Genomic DNA, 13,786 nt, shown 5'->3' on the forward strand with positions numbered 1-13,786 from the left:
ATCGGCCGGCAGGTTTTTTTCTTACATTTAACTTTTTGGCAAAAATACGCTTGCGTTTATGCTTTTATGTGCTTATCCCATAAACGGGCCTGTTTTGTACACAATTAAATAATTTTTCGGTCCATCGTACAAATAATAAATTTTTCACAGTAAATGCACGCAATAAATAAACAGAATTGGACGATAAAATTGAACATGCGCAAATTTATTGGCAGTAAAAAGCGACAACGTCGGTCAGATTAGCAGAAAAAGTAATATTTAAAGTTTTCGTTAACAACTTGTTCTGCGTACATATTTCGTATATGTACAAATATTTTGGAACTAAAATGAGATTTTTCACTCTGGTAACATCGTTAGCGGCATTTTATCACGGCAACATAGCATCCACAAAACAGATGTGTAGAATGGCACATTATTGCGTACTTGCTTTAGTTTCGTATTCGTCGCGTTTTATGGAGTGTGTGTTAGATTGCATTTTTTTGTTAATATAAATCTGGTTATTAAAACTATGTTATATTTTATAAATAATTAGGGTATGTAACTAATTCAAGTACCTATACATTAGAAAAAACACAGGATCAGCATAGAAGCCACATACTTAAATGTATGTATGTGTGTATGTATGTATGTAACATTTCCTGACAACGCCGGCGCTTAACATCTACTTGTAAGAGCGAATATGTATTCATGTGTACGTGCATGAAACCAAAAATCTTTCAACCGGCAGGTAAAGTTGAAGTTTGGCGGTCGCAGATAAAAAAATAAGACGTAGATAAAAAATATATTTGTGCACATAAGCAAAAGTGTGTCTAGCTTTATGCACAAGATTTTGGCATAATATATTGTGATACATTTTCTGTGAAAATTTACAAGTATTAGAACCAACAACCGAAAAGGTAATACTTTACTTTAGCTCACAACTGCTAAAACTCGTCCAAAAATATCGGGAGAGGTGTCAAAAGACGCGCTGTGAACCCAGGATCACGAATCCGAATGTGGAAATTGGAAATTTTATTTCCTTTCGGAGATATTTGCAAACAACTTAAAATTTGCATGTGGTTGTTGTAATTTTGATGATTTTGTCGTGTCCACAAGAAAAACTGTGTGTAAAAGTGTTTTGCGCGGTATAGTTTTGGTCTCCAAACCGGTTTTGGACCCACCCAGGGTAATTTTTTATAAGCGCGGCCGAAGTCCGCCAATGCAGAAAGGTGTTCGTGCAAAAATACTATGGATCCCTCGGTTTTGGAGCGATCATTTTTCGTTTTTTTTGGAAATATCTTTTGACAGGAACAAATTTTTTAATTTCCGCTTTCGGATTCGGTCCTGGGTTCATAGCGCGCCTTTTGGCACTTCTCCCTATATTTTCGGATGAGTTTTAGCAATTGCGAACTAAAATAAAGAATTACCCACAATTTTGGCACTTTTAAAAAGCCATATCTGCATATAGTGAATTTGAAAAAATGTTTTATGCTTCCCAATAAAACTTTGAATTTTTTGGTTAGGGCCTTTTTGAATTATGCTAAGGTTATGTGACCCGCATACATATGTATGTATGACATTTGAAGTGTATACATAAGTGAATGAAGAATTGGGAAGGAAGTTCAACAATAAAAGTTAATCAGTACCTGGTTGAAAATAGAAAAGTGTACAATGTTTGCTCTGTTTAATACAGCAGAGCTATTGTAGTACTAAATTATTTGTTAAGCTGCATTAAATTGAAACTCAAAACGAATATTTGAGTGCATGTGTTATGTACATATACACCTACATACAAATTTGTATGCAAGTCAGGAACAAAGTAATTTTCCGACAAATTAAAATAGTGCAGTTGTATGAAAATTGCTTCAAAGATGGAGTAATTGCTCTTAATATTAGAACATCCTTGCCGTCCGAAAGAAACATTTTACGCAAGAAAGGTAATAAAGTTTCCAAATCCAACTTATCATTAAGACCAACATTTTTTTACAGCACACAAACGCATACATACGTTGTAAACATAGCTAGACGTGCAAGGTAAAGTTTAGTGCCTATCCACAATAAAAGAAAAGTGAAAAGTCCCTTTAGAAAAACGCGGAAGAAAAACTTCGTCCTCGAGACTTGAAGTATCCTTACTTAATTGTGTTTCAAACATTGTGAATTCATACAAGTGGCGAATGTTTGAAAAAAAAAAAAAAACCTTCACAATAGTAAACCGCCTGGATCACCTGTTGAATCGCTGTTCGATTACTAAATTCATTTGTTCAATAGTGTTTTTCAAACATTTTTCTGTATGCTCATATTTTCTCTATTAACTAGAATTTAAAAATCAATATTAATTTGTAGTCTCATTTTCTGTAGACTGATTTAAAAGAAAAGTTCTTTGAAACATGAATGGGCAATTCATGGCACATTAATTTATTAACCGCGAACAAAAAACCGACCTTTCTTCCATTCGCTGGGCATTCGCGACAGCCGTTCTCGGCACTCTCAGAGAACATATAATATTTTTTTTTACGTTTTTTACGTCTCTGAGCACTCTGGTGTTTGTGAGTGTACCTAGCCTGTTACAGCAAATAGTATTAGTAGTATAGGAGTATTAAATATATGATAAAGATAAAAAGTTGATAACTTGTTTTGCTGTTAGTTCTGAAATTTGCTACGAATCTAAAATAGAATAATTCTTAGCAACATAACATTATTATTATATTGTAACGAATTTAATGAAACTCCGCTTATTTTCACCTTCTACTAACGTTCGTATCGCTAAATTGTTGAATAAATAACTCCAATATTCAATAGTGTAAAATGGCCTTTATTAGACTACTTTGAAAATACTTCACAATAACACTTATACTTTGCAACCAATAGCGTGCTTAAATCAAACTGATTGCTGCTTACCCAGCTTTCGCTCCTTTTATACTCTCTGCCGTCTCGTTCGCATACTTCTAGGCGTTTCTTCTTCTAGAATCCGCTACCTGGTCGCACCTGTATTTGTAGCCATATGTGTGTGTATATGTGAGCGAAGTAGTAGCTGATGATTGCATACTTTTGTGAGTATCTCAGATATATGCATATGTTTGTGCGTATCTCTCCGTATGGTATTGGTATGTACATACCAGTGACTGCTTAGTATCGGCTTAGAGATGATAGTATCCCTTAGTTTTGCTGATATTCGTCACAATATTAAAGTGAACTTATTCAGTGGGTCGTGTGAATAAAAAAAAACTCAAAATCCTGTGCTTTAATATTTAAAAAATGTTACATACAGTGGCTCACAAAAGTATTTTGCATGATATCATGTGTGCACAAATTTGGAATATCTTACAACTAAGGTTGACATAATTCAGTTTTCAGATGGGTATTCTTATCACTATATATGTATTTACTAAACAGATTGTCTAAACAGAAGTAATTTTTAAACGGCTTTATTTAGCTTGACTTGATAGGCCGGCCCACAGTGGCATTTTTGCTTTGTTAAGACGCAAAAAAGTAAAAATTTTCAAGTCATTTTTTTTTTATTTGAATGCAGTTTGTTTTTAAAATGTACTGTGAATGTGATTTAAAATTAAATAAAACTTTGTGGTGAAACAAAAGCTTAAATATTTTTTGGTTATTTTAAATCTACATCTAATTATATTATTTTGCAAGTGTTCAAAAGTTTTTTGGTTGAATATTTTTACGAAATTATGAGTTTTTAATGTGTATTATTTTTGTGCTGAAAATATATAAAACCGTGAAAAGAAAATCCTGCCAAAAGTTTGAACTATGCTGTACCACAATAATTTTTGAATTTCTACAATAATTCAATATCATTGCATTAACTCAAATGATTCTTCATCCCCGTAGGTCCCCCTTTTGATATAATGACGATCACAAAGACGGAGTTGTATGAGGTGTGGGTTGCAGAACGTGGCCAAAACTGTTTTAGAGAGTTAGTAAATATAGACGAGGGATTGTATGATGAATGCTGCAGTAAAGTTAGAATCTTTTTATCAAACTTTGTATGACATGGATTCAAGTGAATTACACCAAAGTTAATTTTGCTTCATGGTTTGAAGAAGATAAGAAATTTAAATATAGGTATGTTCAATTGTGAACAAAAGAACAAGATACGGCTATAAGAAAGTTTTTGTTTGGGGTAAATTCAAAATTTTTGGAGGTGGTCCAACCCCCCTAACCCGCCCCTCCGCCTATCCTCACTGAAGGGGGTACGGCATACAAACATATACACTTGGTTTGAATGAAATATATTCATTTTTCATTGAGTTATTAATTTTTCGCGTCTAAATCATGCAAAAATGTTAGTGAGCGGCAGGCTGGTTGGCCGACACGAATTTTGTAATGGAGATTTAAGTAACTTCCCGATAAGCTACACGCTTGAAACTTAGAATATAGTTCAGAACCCGAAACCAATGCAATAATAAGAAAAAACTCCGATAGGTGGCGCATGGATCGAAATATTTCAAAAAATTTTATTTGTGGTCCCATTTGGTTCATATTTGAAACACATAATACATACATAAATAGAAAGCGACCTATGAAAAAAATCGCCGCTAGGTGGCGCAAGGATCGAGATATTCAAAAAATGCGTATTTGTGGTCCGATTTGGCTCATATTTGGAACACATAATACATACATGAATAGAAAGCGGCCTGTGAAAAAATCGCCCCTAGATGGCGCAACGATCGAGATTCAAAGAATCGTATTTGTTGTCCCAACCCCCTAATCGAGGATGTTATGCGGACCGTGCCTATTGGACGATTTGCAGCCAGGGGATAAATTCGGCTGTATTCGAACGGAGCCTTCCCGATACCGGGCCACCTCGGGAAGTATTAATGGCCTTACCACAGTAAGGGGCGCTGCTGTGGCGGCCGGTTCTTTCCCCGTATATAATACTGGTCCGCTGAGCCCGCCTTGTCGGGCAGGTGATCGTACGACCAAGATGAACGACTCATTACCTGACTGTAATAAGGACGATGTAAAGAGGAGGACTGAGTCGCAATTCAAGGACTACAAATACGAATTAAGCGATGCGTCGGACTCGGGGGCGAGAGTAGTGCTGATTCAATGAACTCCGTGTTGGAGAAGCACACAAATGAAAACGGAGTAGAAGAGTGGAGAAGGGTACGGAGCAGAGGAAGTAAAAGAGCTCTCTCGCAGTACCGTGTAGCACTAAGAATTGTACAGCGCTTGGGAGCAGTGGTCGACCCAACAGAAGTGGAGATCGAGCGCTTGGAATGGGCCCATGAAGCGGTAGAAGTAGGTCGAAGGCACTTCAAAAGGTTTGCTGCGAGAAACCCTCGGTTCTGCAACCGGTACGAGGAGGAAGAAGCGTCGAATGGCAGAATGAAGAGGCAACGTTCGGCGCAAGGCGACAAGCCTGCTTTCAAGAGGCAGAAAGGACCCAGTCCTAGAGCCGCGAGGCAGGGCAGTCGCATAGACAAGACAAGTAGGCCCAAAGCTGTAAGACAGATGGGCTCCAATAGCGAGGTAGCAACTACCTCGAAAGCTGCGAGTCAGAGGGAAGTTCCAATTAAGGAAGTAGGAGATAAGCCAAAGGGAGATAACGCTAAGACTCCGGCTTTCTCGGAGGTGCCAAAGGGAGATAACACTAAGACTCCTGCTTTTCCCGAGACGATGAGTGATGTGGCAAAGCAGTCACTGACTGTGACGCTGGTTGATCATAGCAGTCCTTTCGGACAAATGACTACTGAAAGGTGGAGATCTGTGGAAAGGGAGCTTATTAGCTTAATGCTTAAGATTATGCGGGAACAACCAAGTAAACCCCTTCCAACCTTTGATTCGGGGGGATGGTATAATGGTGTGAAGATGATAGCGTGCGACAACATCGCGGGCTTGCGGTGGCTGGAGGAAGTGGTTCCAAACCTCCAAAGGCAAGGCACGAACGCGCGGTTTGAGGTGGTGGATAAAGCGCAAATCCCCACGGTACCAAAAGTTAAGGTGTGGATACCATGCGTGATGAAGTCGGAGGATACACTGCGACTTCTGCAGAATCAGCATCCGAACATACCCACACAGGATTGGAAGGTACTTACTGTATCTCGGCCTACCGAGGATGGTCAGTTCTACATCTTCCAAATAAAGAAGCAGGCGGAGGATATTTTGTACACGCAGCTTGGTAAAATGTCCTTTGGCACTGGCAAAATTTACATGCGACTCAGGAAAAGAAGTCCCGAGGATAAAAACCCTAACACGCTAGAGGTGGGCGAAGTCGAAAAGGATCTCAAAAGCCTAAGGGAAAAAAAGACAGGTGGAGGTCCCCGACGTCACCACGAACGTGCTAGAAGAGGATCAACCTCTAAATAGTGCTGTGACTCGCACAGAGGAACACCCTGCACAACAGTCACGAGAGGCTGAAGGGGGCCTCGAATACTCTAAACCAAAAGGGCAAGGGGAGGACGACGACGTCAAGACGAAGGTGCTGGAGGGGGACAAACAGCCCAATGGTGCTGCGAGTCATACAGATAAACCTCCAACACAGTAAAGTGGCGTCGAGCGAACTCCTAACCCTTGAGGAGGGTTCGTTTGACGTGGCGCTGATCCAGGAGCCGTGGCTCTCATCGGGAAGAAAGGTTTCTGGACTTAGCGCGCGCGGGTTTGAGGGTGCGAGCTGTAGTAATGGTAAGGATACAGGATACAGCTGCATTCATATACATATGCTGCCTAATTACACCACTGAGAATCTCGTAGCGGTGGCCGTTGAGCAAAAGAATAAGCAGGCATTAATCCTGGCGTCCTGCTACATGGCCCATGCTGCGGAGGTCCCACCGATGGAGTGCAAAAGGCTAGTACAGGAGGAAGGGCGCAAAGGGCGGTTGGTCATAGGCGCAGATGCAAATGCGCACCACAATGCGTGGGGAAGAGCAGATACGAACGAGAGAGGCGAATCTCTGTTTTGTTACATCCTGCAAACCAATTTGCAGATAGCCAACAGGGGAAATGTCCCTACATACATTTGTCCAACATCCAGCAATGTTCTGGATATTACATTGAGCTCCGAGCGTGATATATCAAGGTATGATTGTATGGTTCTTGATAGACCATCCTTCTCTGACCATGCGTATATCAGCTTCAACATCCCCCTAAAGAGGGTAGAGAAGGGAGGAGCCTTTAGAAACCCTAGGTCAACGAACTGGACTAAATTCCAGAAACATGTAGAAACAAAACTGGGACAACCCAAAGAGGTTGCTAATGTAGAGGAACTGGAGGAGTCGAATGAATTCCTAACAAGGACGCTTATGACTGCGTATAACAAAGCTTGCCCTCTAAGAAGATTCAGAGGAAAAGCAAAGCCGCCATGGTGGAGCAATGAGCTGAGTCTTCTAAGAAGAATGGTAAAAGAAATGTTTAAGCTCGCAAAGACCGCGGAAAGCGAAGGTTGTCGGGACGAGTACAGGGATCTACTGAGGATCTACAAGCGTGAAATTACCAGGACGAAGAGAAACTCATGGAAAAGTTTCTGTACGGACATAGAGTGCTCCAGCGAAACAGCATGGTTGAAAAAAGTCCTAGCAAAGGGAAACATAGTCCAGGGACTAATAAAGAAAGAGAACGGGGAATGGTCACGTAATAGTGAGGAATCCCTTGAGGTGCTTCTCGATACACATTTCCCATCGGGAGACGGTTTAGAGGAGCCAGCAGACATCACTCACACTTCGATCACGGAGCGAGTAGTGCCGGGCTTGGTGATCGATACTAAGATCGAGTGGGCAGTGAAGACGTTTTCTAAGTTTAAATCGCCGGGCCCAGATGGTGTATTCCCGGCCATGCTACAAGTCTCAATAGGGCGGTCGTGGAATGGCTTAAAATAATATTCGATGGGTGCATACGACTGAATCATGTACCGCACTCTTGGAGAACTGCTCGTGTAGCTTTTCTACCAAAGGCAGGGAAGATCGGTCACGTGTATCCCAAAGATTATAGACCAATTAGCTTAACATCATTTCTGCTCAAAACCTTTGAGAGGCTGATAGATGTGTACATAAAGTCCAACGTGGATGAAAAGCTGCTCTCCACAACACAGCATGCGTACACCAAAGGCAAGTCGGTAGACACCGCATTGCATAGGGTGGTAATAAGCATAGAGAAATCCCTGGAATATGAGTATGCTCTAGGAGTCTTCTTGGACATTGCCGGGGCTTTCAATAATGTTGCAAAATGGGCGATTATGGATGGTTTTAATTACATTAAAGTACATCCTGCCTTAATCAGATGGATCGGCTGCATGTTAAATTGCAGAAAGGGGCACGCCGCAGGGAGGGGTGCTATCACCTCTGCTGTGGACGCTGGTCATCAACCAACTGCTCAGGCAATTCGATGAGGGACCCGTAAAACTTACGGCTTACGCAGATGACGTTGCAATTGTCATAAGTGGAAAGTGCCTTCCAACGATTAGTTCTTTGATGGATCGGGCGCTTCGCGATATTCATACCTGGGCATCTAATGTCTGGTTGAAAGTCAATGCGGAGAAGACGGATATGGTCTTGTTTACAAAGAGGTACAAGGTCCCAAATTGGACCAGGCCTAAGTTAGGAGGGGTGACCTTACAGGAGAAACCTTGCACAAAATATTTAGGAATCATCCTAGACAGTAAGCTGTCATGGAAGCTCAACGTGGAGGAGAGGGTCAAGAAGGCCTCAACGGCACTCTATGCATGTAAAAGAATGCTGGGGTGTACGTGGGCCTATCGCCCTCTCTTTCTCATTGGGTTTTTACAGCGATTGTAAGCCCTATTCTATACTATGGAGTTCTTGTTTGGTGGAAAGCCACACAAAAAACAACATACCTCAAAAAATTAGAGAGGGTATGCAGACTATCGATGCTTAGCATTACGGGAGCCCTGAAAACAACCCCGACGGCTGCACTGTATGTCATTTTGCACATCCCACCTGTAGACCTGGTAGCAAAGAAGAAAGCGTTAACGACCGCAACCAGGCTCGGTGCTTCGGGGCAGCTTGAGCGCCGACCATATGACCATAGTAGTATAGCGTCATCAATCACAAGACGAACAGACTACATGATTCCCTATCTGCGCTTCGAGGGAGATCTTAAGGCCACAATAGAGGTGGAAGGTTGGCGCAAGGGTGCGCAAATGGCGGACGAGGCGATACATGTGTTCACCGATGGTTCCAAAGTAGTGGAAGGAGTAGGGTCTGCGGTATACTGCGCTGATCCGGAAATAAGCAGATCCTATAGGCTGCCGGATTACTGTAGCGTTTTCCAAGCGGAAATATTAGCCGTAACGAAAGCAGTAGAAACCCTGGAAGAGAATAGCTTAAGCTGCAACCGTGTTAACTTTTATATTGACAGTCAAGCAGCAATTAAGGCAATAATCTCGCATATCACAGCATTTAAATGCGTGTTAGAGTGTAAGCAGTCTCTGGAGAGAATCGGGACAGGGAGAAGCATACATCTATATTGGGTCCCAGGGCATATGGGAATAGATGGGAATGAAAAAGCGGACGAACTACCTAAAAAGGGCGCATCCCTTGAAGCTTGCTCCGTAGATGTCCCAATTAGGGCGATATTAAGCGAAGTCGAGAGGTGCACATGATCGACCAAGCGGGAAAGGCGTGGGTGCAAGCGCGGGGCTGTAAAGTGTCGAAGATTATGTGTAGGTCTTACAACCTTAGACTAACACAGTTGCTCCTATCATTAAAAAGAGAGGACTGTAGACTCATGACGGGTATTCTGACTGGACACTGCCTTCTGGCGTCACATGCCTTTAAACTGGGCTTGGTCAGTGATAGCAGATGTAGAAAGTGCGGGTTGGAGGAGCAAACGATGTTCTGTGCTTGTGCCCTGCACTTGCCAGGCTAAGACTCCAGCTATTAGGAGTGATACAGCTGTCAGATCTAGAAGCAGCAAGTTGCTTAAGTCCTAGGAAGCTTCTGGTATTTGCAAAGAGGACGGAGTTTTTTTATAACATAGGTCCTGGTTTTTGATAGGGTTTTTCAGTTTGGTCGTTAAAACAAACTTCTGGTAACACTACGGACTCAATCAGTCTATGTGAGGTCCTCATGGACCGGCCAGTTCAACCTACCTACCTGTCCGATTTGGTGCATATTTGGAACAAATATTACATAAAGTTCGGTAGAAGTGACAGCAAAATATTTTGGAGTTCGAGGAGGGACAAGCCTACGTTGCGCAGAGTCGAGTAATGTCTTTGGAAGGATAATGTATTGAGGACTTAGATTGTAGCAAATTGTCAGGAAAGAGTCCTTGTAATAATGAGTCACTAAATGAACTAAATAGATTGAAAAATAATAGGCAATTAAATAAAGGCTAAAAACTTGAAAATAAATTAATTAAAAAAAATTGTTTAAGTAAAACGGTTTCATTGAAGACAATACTTACATGAAGTAATAATAATACTAAAAGCTAGTTAGGTAGGTCCTAGGTATTACTCATCACACTCCTCATCAATCTAGGGCGTTGATCAGACAATTAAGTAAAAGCGTTGGGCGTTTGAAATTTCTAAAAATGTGAGGCGTAGCATAACCTTATTGAGGTTCAGTTGGTCTTATATATGAATATCAAAAGAAATTTGTCATGTTATGTTGCTGTATGTCTGCTCAGGGGGTAAGGAAACTACTTTTTTTAGATGACACAATGAATAAGCATGTTTATTTGTCCATCTTAAAAGAAAATTTACACTCCAAATAATGAGTTTCTATTTCGAAAAGATATCGGACCGAAGAACATAACCAATGAAAAAATGGATACTTTTCAACACCAAACATTTACCAACACCTCCCAAAAGTTCTGCAGAAATCCGGTTGGAAATTTTTGGTCCTTTCTTGAAGATGACGTGCACAAACACTAAATTTCGTTGAAAAGTGACATTAAAGCTGGAGTCATTGGTGCCGTATGTCGTATCGCTGTATCCGTATCCCTAACGTAATCAGCTGTTTATCGTTACGACGATAAACCAAAACCCAATTGGTTGGCTACGATACGGTTACGACCTTAGCGGCACCAATAATCGATTGCATTGATTCTCATAAGGTTGGTCGAATCAGCTGTTAAAAGGTTACCGATACGGTTACCGATAAAGCACCAATGTCTCCAGCTTAAATCTTGCTCGAAGTGTCAGAAAAAATTACGAAAGAATTTTGCAGAAAGCTGGTGGAATCTATTACAAATCGTTTGGATCCTGTTTCCAAAAAGCAAAATACTTTTGTGAGCAAAGAAATGTGAATTTTTTATGTTTTGTTTAGTTTACGGAAAATGAAAATATATTTTGAAATATACATTACTTATGTATGTATATCACTAGCTTTAATATAGGCATCGGCAAAATCAAAATGCAGATGTGTTAGTGAGAGCGCGATAATCACGCACATGCATCGGTTTGTGTAGGTCATTCGCTTATTAGCAAAGCAACAAGACAAAATCTTTTAATATTATATTTTTAATGCGCACAATGCAAGAAAAAGGTTTATACAATTAAATACATTGTATTTGCGCAAAAGGGTTGGTCAACATTAAATATTTTTCGCTCTTGCGCATTGAAAAAACTAACAAACGATCTTTGCTCGTTGCTTGCTAATAACATTCGTCAGCATAGCGAGCAACGAACACAATCGATAGCTATCATCCGGTGGCAAAATTTTGAGCCAGATAAATTCAGATAGAAGTCTGGTTCAATTTGTGAGCCAGATAATTTGTTAATTACTTCTTTTTAGGTTGGCAACGCGGCCTTTACCTACTTTTTCAAAAATAGATGTCGCTGCTTAGCCTTTCGCCGTATGAGTTAAATGAAAAACAGCGGCGACATCTGCCTATCACATTTCACGTGTACGAAAATTTCACGACATCTGCTTCTCAAGTCTCAATGATCCAGAGCATTCCCGTGAGAATTGAGCGTGAGCCGGAGCTGTAAAACTCACTGAAAGACGGCAGATATTACTGCGCCAAATGCTCAGCGACTACTAAACTAAAGATAATAAGAATACGTGTGAATTGAGTCTGCACAATTGTGCCATTATTTGCCGATGTCTGCTTAATACTACTGGCACTTTTTTACTGAGTAGATGATAGCATATAAAATTAATCAAAAATTTTTATAATCAGTTTCGAATGCAAAATACTTTTGTGAGCCACTGTAAGTAAATAAACTTATATCACTAGTTTGAATCAATACTATTTTAATAATACTACTGAAACTTTTTTACAGAATAAATAATAAAATATAAAATTAACCAAAGATTTTTAAAACCAGCTTTGAATGCAAAATGCTTTTGTGAACCACTGTAAGTAAATTTGCATGAAAGAAACTTCAAAATGTAAGTTAAAGCAGGAAGAAGCAAATGCTTATATTTTTGTTCACTCGGCGCAGTATCCATTACATTCGCCTTTCAACAGATTCCTCAGCCAGTAGCGCAATAGCTCTACATTCTTGTGCAAATATAACTAAATATCTTTGTTTACTTGGTTGCTAAAATGAAACTATCAATTCATCATCAACCCCAACGTTAAACACATGGTTCAACTATGTACATATACGGTTGGCTCATCTCTACACCAACAAAACATACCTTTGTTCAGATTTTCAAAATCTGCGGATTGGTGTTAGTCGAATGGAATGGAGAGAAAACATGAAACTCTGCAGTGTGTTGTGGGAAAATAGCCGTTTTTTACACTCGTATACGTTTACGTTTGCGCGTAAAAAAAACCCCCTATCCTCGCTTAGATTGTAGTGTACTTGATTGTATTGGCACTACTGTAGTCACGTTAGATTATACGTTTATTGATCGAACGTAACTTTATTACATAAATAATACTCTTACAACTAGTTAAAAATTGAGGTGTTCTTTCTGAAACGTGTTGCGCGTCGTTCGTTGCGTTCAAGCATCTGTTATTAGCCCAAAGCGTGTTGCCGTCATGCAGAAAAGTGAGCTTGTTGCCCCAGTAGCCCCCAGGAGTGACTTCGATGCACCTGAGAAGTCACGGATCGTTGCACTGCCGACTTATAGAGTATGTGCGCGGTATATTTGGACTCCTGGAGTTGCTCGTTGATGGCACTACGGTCTAGTTACTTGTGCCATTCGTATTCTGATTTTCTGCTTCAATAAATGCATGCTTAAGCCGTTCTGTTGATACTTGGGGACCTCGATACGGTTGTTCAAGTGGTTTTTTTACTTCGTCTACTCGTAAGAACACATGAGTGCAACTATGAAGACTAGAATGTTTGAATGCTCGAGATCTATTGTGATGCGCGGTAGGTGACGAGCGAATTGTACCCCTGATTTCGAAATTCTTCGACAAAATGTTGTGGCTCAGGCCCCATTTCGACGTGGATGAAGAATGCCCCTGGTAACCGGAGTGTTGATCTTTAAAGCATTTCTGCTGTGCTGGCTTTAATGTCGTCTTTAAACTTGTGCGAAGACCGAGCAACCCCAGTGGCAGTATATTTACCCAGCTTGATGAGGCGTCGCACCGTATTGCCACTTTAAGGGACATATGCCAACGCTCGACCATACCATTCGATGCTGGGTGAAGCTGTCGTCCGAGTTCGGTTGCATCCTATGAGTTGCGTGAATGCGTTGAAGAATTTTGACTCGAAATGAGCGTCTCGATCACTGGTAACAGTATCGGGTGCTCCGAAGCGGCTTACCCACCCGGCGAAAAATGGTTTTGCTACTGTATGGGTATAGATGTCTTTTAGCGGTATTGCTTCGAGCCAACGGGTGAAGCCATCGGTTATCGTTAGGCAGTATCTGTATCCGTCGCAAAATGGCATGATTATGATGTCGACGTGAACGCGTTTGAAACGCTCACTCGG

General features: G+C 40.8%; 1 protein-coding gene across 8 annotated transcripts in view; it reads left to right on the top strand.

Annotated features, from left to right (window-relative positions):
- sov (small ovary) overlaps positions 1-13,786 on the top strand; it is a 79,461-nt gene that overhangs the window by 25,507 nt on the left and 40,168 nt on the right. For 5 of the 8 annotated variants that reach the window (XM_067781031.1, XM_067781037.1, XM_067781036.1 and 2 more), the window contains exon 1: positions 444-533. The exons of the other annotated variants lie outside the window; for them this stretch is intronic. The gene's annotated coding sequence lies outside the window, so the exon portion shown is untranslated. Of the gene's footprint in view, positions 1-443; positions 534-13,786 lie in introns of those variants that run through there. 8 annotated transcript variants of the gene reach the window in all.

Source organism: Eurosta solidaginis, chromosome 4 (assembly GCF_040869045.1).
Source record: "Eurosta solidaginis isolate ZX-2024a chromosome 4, ASM4086904v1, whole genome shotgun sequence".
In the NCBI taxonomy this organism is placed as follows: Eukaryota; Metazoa; Arthropoda; class Insecta; order Diptera; family Tephritidae; genus Eurosta; species Eurosta solidaginis.